The sequence below is a fragment of the Corvus brachyrhynchos genome, unplaced genomic scaffold, assembly GCF_000691975.1.
Source record: "Corvus brachyrhynchos isolate BGI_N302 unplaced genomic scaffold, ASM69197v1 scaffold17, whole genome shotgun sequence".
NCBI classification, from domain to species: Eukaryota; Metazoa; Chordata; class Aves; order Passeriformes; family Corvidae; genus Corvus; species Corvus brachyrhynchos.
In genome coordinates, this window is record NW_008240046.1 from 10,309,442 (window position 1) to 10,320,255 (window position 10,814).

General features: G+C 36.9%; 1 long non-coding RNA gene across 1 annotated transcript; it reads right to left on the reverse strand.

Moving 5' to 3' along the window:
• Positions 1 to 4,911: 4,911 nt before the first annotated feature.
• On the reverse strand, positions 4,912 to 10,808 carry LOC108449173. Its single transcript, XR_001865310.1, has 2 exons — positions 9,577 to 10,808; positions 4,912 to 7,220 (listed from the first exon to the last, which is right to left on the reverse strand). It is a non-coding gene; the product is annotated as an uncharacterized LOC108449173 (long non-coding RNA).
• Between the last annotated feature and the right edge of the window lie 6 nt (positions 10,809 to 10,814).

Sequence of the window (10,814 nt, forward strand, 5' to 3'; positions counted from 1 at the left end):
GTCTTAAGGAAATCCTGAACAATAGCAATAAAATGAGCTTTACATTCCACAATATAAATACAGAATCACAGAATGCCCTGGGTTGGAAGGGACCTTAAAAGTTACCTAGTTCCAAACCCCCTGCTGTGGGCAGGGACACTGTCCACTAGACCAGGTTGCTCAAAGCCACATCCAACCTGGCCTCAAACACTTCCAGGGATGAGGCATCCACAATTTCTCTGTTCCACCACCCTCACAGTAAAGATTTTCTTTTTAATATCTAATCTTAACCTACTCTCTCTCACTTTAAAGTCCTTCCCCCTTGTCCTGTCACTATATGCCCTTGTAAATAGTCTCTCTCCATCTTTTTTCAGAATCACAGAATATTCTGAGTTGGAAGAGACCCACAAGGATCATCGAGTCCAGATCTTAAATGAATGGCATACAGGGATCTGCAACCATGGCATTATCAGCACCCACACTTAGACCAACTGAGCTAAACTTAGGGTCTTAAGGTGCCCTTAAGGGCACATGTAGGTGCCCTTCACGTGCTTCCTATTGAAGACTTGTTGCAAACGCCCTCAGAATAATTTCTGGTGCATTATTTGGAATCTGGTTACCTGGCAGTATTTCTCTTTACTCATTACATTACATCAACTAATTAAATTCATATTCTGAATTTCAAATATTTACTAATTATAGTAAATTACTCCTGGGAAACTGACACTAGGAATTATTCTAAAATTCAAGATCATGCAGCAAATAATTTTTACTGAGAATCTTACTATGACTAATGACTTTTTCAAGGAGGGACATACCTGTTCATAGTGTTACTCCTAACCAGTAGTTACTCAGTGGGTGGGCTCTGAATTTAGAAAGTGGAAAAAGGCATGGCATTTTAAAGTCAGATTTATTAACAATAAACAAATGAAATAAAATAAATAAAATAAAGTAAACAATTTATTGAGGGTTATAAGTAGACTGCCCATCACTTGAGGGATTTAAACAAAGACTGGATGGCTAAAATACATGACTATGGTTCAGTTAAACAAGAATTATATACAGTGTCAAGTCAGAGATTTGTGTTATTCAAGAAGGTTATATGCTACCCATCATCAGAATGGTTTTGTAAAGATAAACATACTAAATAGAAGACTTTCAAAGAATATACAAGTGGAAGTCATATAAGCACAGAAGGAAGAGAGAGCTGTCTTTTTAGACCTGTTGGATACATTCAATACTGAAAACTTGCAAATGTTTGTGAGAGACTGGAGGAGATGGCTGGCATGAAACATTTCAGGCTGATGTGTGGGGAAAGGGGCAGACCAAGTCTTGCCCTGGCAAGGCAACACTCTGCTCCACACACCCCATCCCTGGGGCCTGTATCCCAGCCCCCACAGGGGCTGCCAATCCCTGGCACACCAGAGGCCATGCTCCACACCTGCCCCTGGAGGCCCTAACCCAGATCCTGAGTGGTTACCAGACCAGAAGTCCTACCCAGGGGAAGGGCCCAGGAAAGCCAAAATGTACTTAAGCCAGAGCACAAGGCACGCATATTGTCTTAACCCCACCTCCCTTGGGTTTTGATCAGCTGAAACACTGCTGGAACCAGGAGCAGTAGTTATATTTGTTCTTTTCTGCATCTCTTCTCCCTTTTGCTTTCTTCTTCCCCTAATTCCCTCTTCTCAACGTTTGAGTAACTTAAAATTGGGTGGATTGGAGTTTGCTAGGTTGAATGAGCTTAGAGTTTGCTAAGTTATTGCTTTGTGAAATGCTTTATGTTGATTGAATGTTGCTGTCAACTTTTGCCAAAGTTCCCTGATTTTCTGAAGTTTGACAGTAAAGTTTCTGTTGTTTTGACCACTTGAAGAATATCTTGCTGATATTTTCTGCCATGCATCTGATTCAGGGTACGTAAAAGAACCTTCGTCCCTTTTAAGAATTCGTTGAGTGAGATCTGAGGCTTTACAATGTCATAGACCTTACTGTGGATGTTCACACAGATATTCAGGTTTGCTGTTCTTCGAAGAGTTTGCACAGAAGTGAAGGAAAACATTGCAAGGATCATTAATAACCCTTCTATCATTTTTTCATAGAGCATATATAAAGGATAAAATGCTATTTCTCATTTCTACACTAAATCAAGATGTCTAGACTTCCTCCAAGCAAGGTAAAAACATTCAGTTGTATTATTTCCACTGTATACCTTTTTTTTGATGTTTAAAAGAAAAAGCTAGCACAAGAAATCAGTGGTCTTTTTTACCATTATATTAGCACTTGCAGCTGAGTACCTCTCCAGGTATTTTAATCTGGCAGAAGTTTAACAACTTAGGGAAGTCCCAGACATGGATACTAGCTGGTGATGGGTGGATTGAGAGCAGATCTTAAGAGATGGGCTTAGTGGATGAAAAGCTAAATATGAGCCAGAAACACATCCTTGCAGCCCAGAAAACAAATTGTATCCCAAGCTGCATCAAGAGACAAATGGCCAGAAGGTCAAGGGAGGTGATTCTGCCCTGCTACTCCACTGTCATAATAATACCCCATCTGGAGTACTGCATCCAGCTCATAGGCCCCCAGCAGAGGAAAGACATGGCTCTGTTGGAGCAAGCCCAAAGGAGGCCACGAAGATGATCAGAGGCTGAAGCACCTCTCCTACAAAGACAGGATGGGAGAGATGGGGTCGTTCAGCTTGAAGAAAAAGAGGATCCAGGGGGATTTCATTGCAGCCTTCCAGTACCGAAAGGGAGCTTACAAGAAGACTGGAGAGAAACTTTTCTCAAGGGCATATACTATAGGACAAGGGGTAATAGCTATAAATTGAATAAAGGACAGGTTTAGATTAGATATTAGAAAGAAATTCTTTACTATGAGGTCAGACACTGCAACAGGCTGCCCAGAGAAGTTGTGGATGCCTCATCCCTAGAAGTGTTCAAGACCAGTTTAGATGTCACTTTGAGCAACCTGGTCTAGTGGAAGGTATCCCTGTCTATGGCAGAGAGGAACTAGATGATCTTTAAGGTCCCTTCCAATCCAATTCATGTTATGATTCCATGATTGTAAAATCAGCAAACACAAGCTAATGTATTCATAATATGATTCTTCATCATTCAGACTCCAAAGAAGTTGAAAACATACAATAAGCTTTAATAACACAAGGAACCATAGATTTTTCCCTTGTGAGTTGTAACACAGGCATTAAAAATGAGAAAAAAGTATACATTAATAGATCATGTGTATGATTTTTATTCAGGAAAGCTTTTAAATCACCTTCAGCTGTCATGTAGAAATATGGAAGGGTCAAAGATTGTATAACCACAATATAGTTACTGTGTTTGTCAAAATGTGCTTTTATTCCATCTGTTATAAATTAATTTGCTTATGCTCTTCTCTGCATTGTTTTCATTTGTGTAATGCTAAGGATAAAATAGGAAATATATAATGTATTTCATTCTAGGATTGGCTGAGATGATACATTTAAAAATGTGCATTCAACATTGTACATCCAGCATGATAATGAAATGGTCTTTCACATATGCTAAATTGTAACAATAATAAATTGAAAATATTTTGAAATGGAATATGATGCTTGGTTTCATAGCTTAGATGCTAGGCTTTTTTTCTGAGGGGTAAAAGCAAGTAAACAAACAAACAAAACAACCCCAAAACCCATCCTGACCAACTCTATGAAAATCATGATGTCTGAGTAAACTTAACTTTGGGGGTTTTTTTATATGAAGTAGTAATGATGTGTCACTCCCACACTAATATTTTGTTACCGAAACAGAACAAAGCTGAAATAAAAGATAAGCCAAACTCAGCTTTATGACTAAAAAACTCTGCATGTTAATGTTTTTAAAGGCAGCCTTCTTTCCAAAAGTGTATATTTTTTTATAGACTGACTTAAGAATTTCATGTTCTTTGTGCAAGGTAATCCACTTAAGTAGTTATTATAATTTATGATGTGCCCATTTACCAGATATTATTATATCCTCCCTTTTTAAGTGTATTCTACAAATAAAAGCATTGTGTACGAGCTTCTCACACATAATGCTGTGGATGTTTGCATACCTGATAGATATTAAATGCCTTCCAGCAGCAGGCTACTGATGAAAGTGAGTGCAACTCTATCTGCTTAAGTGGAGTTACTTTATATTGTTCAGCAGTTCACTTCAACTATATTTACATAAGAGATGATCCACATATCCAAGGTAATAAAATGATAAAAAACTATACTGGATTTGATCAACAGTTTGGACTGCTGTAAAAAATTTTACCCACTAAGCTTTTAAAAGTTAAGTATAGTTATTAGCTGTTAGTATTTTATGATTCTTTGGAGACACCTAACAAAAACCAGAGTCTATCATACTTACTTCTGCATGAATAGATTCTGTGGATTTCTTCTTGCTAAAGCAATTTGGAATTTCAGTATTCCTTTGGAATAATCTATATCAGTTTAACTGAGCCCTACTTAGTCAAGTGACAGCAGTTTTCATGTACTGTCTCATTTATATACAAGAATCTTGCACGAGAGTATTAGAATAGCTACAAAACAAGATCAAATTTAAAAGGACATGATCTTGGCAGTACAAATCCCTAAAGTTCATGAGATGTTGATGACTGACCTCCTCGAGGGAATTCCACTTATGCACGGGGAAGTATATGAAGCATATGAAGAAGTTCTGTTGTACCAAACACAGCAGAAATCAACAAAAGAAAGCAGGATCATTGTCCACTATTCCAATTCTCCACTGAGTTACTACTATTTGCTGAGGGTTACTGATTTTTTTGTCTCACTCTGGGACATTGTTGCTTTCTTCCTGTATTTCAGCTTCGGCTTCTTTCATCGTATTGATTACTAGTAATATTTTTCAATGCCAGATGAATTAGAGTACTACAAGCCACTACTTTGCTTACATTTGGACAGATAAGAAGCTTCAGAATATTTTAATTTTTTAAAATTTTTAGCATGCTGTCTTCAGAATGCTTGTCACAATCCTAATGAAAGCAGTGGTAGAAATAAATTGCACCAAAAATACAGCAATCCATCTATAAACTTATGAAGATTTTGCCATATTCATATATTCACCAAATATATTGCACATAGTGACATGGGCCTATTACTGCAACCTGAAGTATGTGATCTCTACAAGTTGCATAATCACATGATCTATTTGAAATGTTACATCAATAAATGTAATTCCCTGGTGAGACCAAGAGATAAGCAGAAAATAACTTCTTACCTATTCTGAAATAACAGAATGAAGGCAATTAATTTTTTTGCATATGGATAAAATATACAAAAATAAATCCCAGGTTTTAAATAATTTACCTCATTTTTGTGCAGTCTTCTAAGAAATAGGTGCATAATTTAGTAATTTCATAATCTGTCATTTCAGAGACACAATACAGAAATCAGCAACACATCATTATCATGGATAATACAACCAGCAAATTCAACATATTTAGACATTATTTTATCATACACCAAATATGGGAAAAAATCCCCAATTGTTATTAGAAATAAAGAATAAGCAGTCCCTCACATCTTTTTCAATAGGCAGTAGCAAAGACGGTGTAACTGGCACAGATGGAACACGTCACAGAGTTGAAGACCTAACAAACATCTAGGTCTGTACACATCTTGGCAGAATATAGAAAAACAGTGGACTTGGAGAAGGCCTAGAGTAATTCTTAAAAAAAAAAAAAATCACAGTAAATTCCATTGCTGGTGTTTGTCTTCTATTCATTACCCTCAAAATGATAACAAATATGAATTAAACCATGTTGTGAGGAAATCTATCTGGCAAAGTGACTGACCTGATCAAGATCTTAGTGTGAGTGCCAAGAAAAGAACATGGCCCATAATCTTCTGCCTTATTTAGAAGAACAGCTTACATATCCTGCCTCCTCCTGCCTTCTTTACACAGGAAACTTCCTGCTGGCCTCAGTTTTCCTTCTGTCCTCTCAAAGACATCGTTCTCCTATATTCTACTTTTGGAATGTGTTTGGAAAGGTGCACCAACTAATCCCTCTTCCTTGGTATTCATCAATTTAGTGCTGTTATCCATCCCTAACCAACAATATAACTGGAACCACATAGCACCAAATCTCTACCACCAGGAAAAAAAAAGAACCAAAAAAGTAATTTAATTAGAAATGTGTCAGAAAGATTTAGATTACAAAGTTACTTAAAACCTTTCAAAATTACTCTAATTTAAATCCTTGCATATATATAGGTATGTATGTATATAGTCATTGATATGTATGTATACAGACATGCAAAGCCATCATATTTGGTTACTTCTTTATTTGCAAAATCACTATCATAAAAGCAAGTATCTATTTCAAAAGCATTCTTGCCAGAGGATAAAATAAAGAATATAATAAAATTAATCAACTCTGTGTAGCTACAGTGGAACTCCTTATAATAACTTTTTTTATTAGAAGTCAGCACATGATTAATTATGAACAAAACTCCACATAATTATTTGGATTTTTTTTCTTTTTGTGGATTGGATGTTTGCTAGCAAACTGCTTAGTGGCTGTAAAATGACCTACAACTTCAGCAGATTTCTTCCTGTTTAAAGAAATATAAACACACATGAAAAAAATATTAGGTGGCTTTGAAGAATTCACTGTAGCTTTTATATGCTAACTATTTTAATGCTGGTATGTCTTCAACATAACTCAAGCCATACAGTGTAAAGAAAGCACTTAGTTATGAATATACAGGAGTGACTGATACCAGATACATTGGAGATAGCCAGCTACAAGCAAAAAAGTAGGAAGACTCTACAACCTTTTCGTCTTAGAATTTTAATTTGCAAATGAGAATTCTTAGTTGGGATTGTTTCTCTGTATGTGGTGGGGTTGCTTATTTCTTTCATATTCTTGTTCTTTGATTCAATTCAGAGATAGAAATTTATGTGGCATTTCTAAGCTGTATAATATTTTTCTCTTTTTCCTGCTCACTTTTTAATTTACTTACTTGTTCAATGTAACATATGCTTATGTTGTGACTCCAGAAATCTAAATAATGTGGAAGTGGCTAGATAATATCGTGATATAAAACAACCACCCAAAATATAATGAATTAAAGGTCTTTCCTACTCACTTTTCTGAAGAATCTGCAGATACACCTGGTTAAGTCAAATCTATCATTTCAAAACAACTGAAGTAGTTCTTTTCTTTTTGGATTATCTTTGTTGGCCAAGGAATAAACTGAAGATGCTAATGGACTACAAATAGAAAAAAAAAAAGAGATGAGACTATGTAACTTAGAGTACAATGTATCAAATATAATGTTGAATTAAATAACATAGAGGGACATCCAGATTAAAACCCATATTTGTATGTTGCTTGTGAAAATTTATTTAATTTCTTAAGAGTGAAATAATATTCATAACCTTCTGTGCTATATAGACTTCTTTTAAAATAGTTTTAAAAACAGGTTTTAATGAAGTCTGACTTCAAAGAGGACAATAAGAAAAATGTGGTCTTCAGGCTTCTAGGCAGGGCAGCATTGGTGATCCTGATGTGTTTTGGTTGTGTGAAATAAGTGTGTTTAATAAAACAAAACTCGTTATTTCTTGTGGGTCCATCCATCATTTTATCACTTGGTCTAACACCAGTCACTAATACTTTACTAGAATGTAATACCTCGAGTGCATGTAACATCACGTTAAAGATTGGTGAGATAATAGCAGTACCAAGAGGATTACTTTCTGCACCCCTAAGGATGTGGAAAAGGTTTACAATGGGGATCCCATCCATGCTTCATTTGAGATTTTTCCTGGGATCTGAGTAATACCTATCTTCCAATTATTCTTCTTTCCTTTATTACTTCTGATGACTGTTTTGCTTGAGTGGATCATCAAGAATGGTTTCCTTTTTGTCCTGTTTTCTTCACTAGTATTAAATCAGTGAATCTTGACCAGCCTAAAGCTTGGCTTTGTGGTCTTAAATGCCTGTGCCTCTCCCCCTACAACTGCTTAACTTGTTATCAGATCTCATAGGGATAAGTGGACACTTCAGGTTGACACTCTTTGTTACTGCCTTAAAAGATATTTCCAATCTAATATTACACAAAGAAAGAAAAAAATACCTTTAGTATAGTAGCTTGGTAGTCACTGTGTAACCGTATTATGGTAGACATATCATTTTTGGCCAGTTTAAATTTTGCAGCAAAAACCTCTTTGTCATAAAATCAGGGAAAACATGGCCAGCTACTGCTTGAACTGAATGCTCAATTAATTACTATCTTTGTTCCAGGGCCTTTAAAAATCTCTCTCCCCAGATACTTCTCCCATCTCCTCTGTTTCAGTAAAAAATTAATCTTTCACTTCTTGTCTCCAGTCCTTACCTGCCTGTATTTTGTTTGCTTTCTTTCACTTTGAAATGATAAAGTAAAATTAACAAGATACAGCCAACAGTCGTGCAAGGAAAATATCATCATTTCTCTGACATGGCTTTCAATCCTAATTAAATTGGGCTATCTCAAAGATAATCCATTCCGTTTCTGTGAGGATGCACTCATTAGCATGTCTGCTGAGAGAGGTGCTTATAACAGAGATCTTTGTAGGGGGGGTTTAGTTGCTGTCTCTCTAGAGGCTCATTAGCGTTGATATAGGACTTCCCCCCCACCCCAAATATTTCTTTTATTTAATTAACAAGACATTTTTTAAGCCATATGAGTTTTGCCTCATAATCATTCCCAAATCCTGAGATGTTGTATTTTACAACAGTAGTGGAGAACCACCTACTGGAAATAATGCTTCTTGCAGTGCAATCCACGATTCCTTCATGTCTGTTGTATCTTTTCGAATTTCCATCCCAAATGAAAAATGGCTCTGAGGAGCCATTTCTAAAACAAACAATAAAAAGGAAAAAACACACAAACAAGTTTGCAGCCAATTCCAGAATAGGGGCAGAAAATAAGAAGAGAAAAATCATCTTCCAAATGTCAAGCAGGAATCAGAGTAATGATGCTGTAAGCTCATACTGTGCTAAGGAAAACACACAGTTATGACATATAAGGGACTACACTAAAATACTTCATTGTTACTGAAACATACTACAATCAATTTGATTTTTTTTTCCTTGACAAAGTATTACATTTCTTATGTAAGTTTGAGGGTTTTTGGTTTTTTTTCCTGCAGGAAACAAGAGGAATGAGGGAGCTGTATTTTAAGAATAAGGCACAGCAAAAAAAATAATTAGTCATTATACTAGGGCAGTATTTTCTCTTAAGTTCTGCTTCCACCTGCCAGGCCGTGGGAGATTTGTCACCATGATAATAGAAAGCATCTTGTCAACAGCAACACTGCCAATATTGTGATGAATATCCAGACATGATACTTGAGTTCAGAAAAATAGGACATTAGTTAAAAGTATAATAAAAATGCTGATAAACTAACTTCTTTATTAGCTGCAGAATTGCAATACAGATCGATAATACATATTCATCACACAGAGAGCTTCCATCAAACTGTTGTAGATTGTTTTCAAAGTGATTTCATTTGTGGATATACAGTCAAGCAGCTCATGGTAGAAATGGGAGAAAAGTTCTGCTCTAATAGGCAGTCTTACACTCACCTCTTTCACTCACTCAGTATTGTCCAGAACTATTTCCTTGATATGAGGGAATCTGCTGGAGATAACAAAAATACTTTCATTGAAACATCTTTATTTTGAAGCTTTTCCAGTTACTTAGTTCCTTTTCTAGATTACAGAGAGATTAATGGATCATTGAAAAGGATACATGTGTCCTTTTTTTTTTTTTTTAAGGAAAATTCATTAGTACAAGTCCTAATATGGGAGATATGTTGGCTAACTACATTTCCATGTTGTACCAGTAGAATGTTTCTCTAGCAGGATCAGTTATAAGGCACATGTAAATGCTTAATGCTTTTGCTTTAGAAACGCAGTGTAATGGAAACACTGAAAATGCTGGGGTTTTCCATTTTGACAAGGGACAATACCCCCCCAAGTGAAAGTCAAATAAACAATACCAGCTTCGCTGAAATAGAAATTCTGAGTGTGTTATCCAAGTCCAGTCTCCTGAAGGACTAACAGCTTCCTCGTGAGGGGAAGAGGAAGGGAAGGCGCTCATCTCTTCTCTGTGGTGACCAGTGACAAGACCCGAGGGAATGTCCTGAAGTTGCATCAGGGGAGGTTTAGGTTGGATATTAGGAAAAGTTTTTTTACCCAGCAGGAGACTGGGCACTGGAACAGGCTCCCCAGGGAAGTGGTCACAGCACCAAGCCTGACAGAGCTCAGGAAGTATTTGGACAACACTCTTGGGCACAGAGTGTAACTCTTGGGATGTCCTGTGCATGGCCAGAGTTGGATCTTGAAGGGTTGCATCCAACTCAGCATATTCTATGATTCTAACAACTTCTGTTAAATACCAAGCACAGCGCACAGGCTTCCACGCACAACTATTGTTTTTTAAACGCCAAACCCTCTAGTTATATTTTTTCGCCCAAAGGAAAGTACAAAGAACCTAGATGCATAAACTCCATGCCACAAATCAAGGAGCAAAACACGCCAAAGGCCGACAGGAACAGAGTAGTCGATACTGCTCCAAACGAGGGCAAGATCTGATCCTTGTCCACGCTTAGGGTTTCGACGTGATTTTACTCGTCTTCCAACCAGGCAAAAGCATTTACAGAGTTCATCGCTGTTTTCGTATTTTATTTTATAAGAAAAATACGCTCCGCGATTCCCCACCGTCCGCAGAACAGCAGCGGATGCGCCCCAGTCCCTCATGGGGCGCGGCGGTGCAGGGCGGGGTCCTGTTGGGAAAACTACTCCTCCCAGGAGGCACTGCC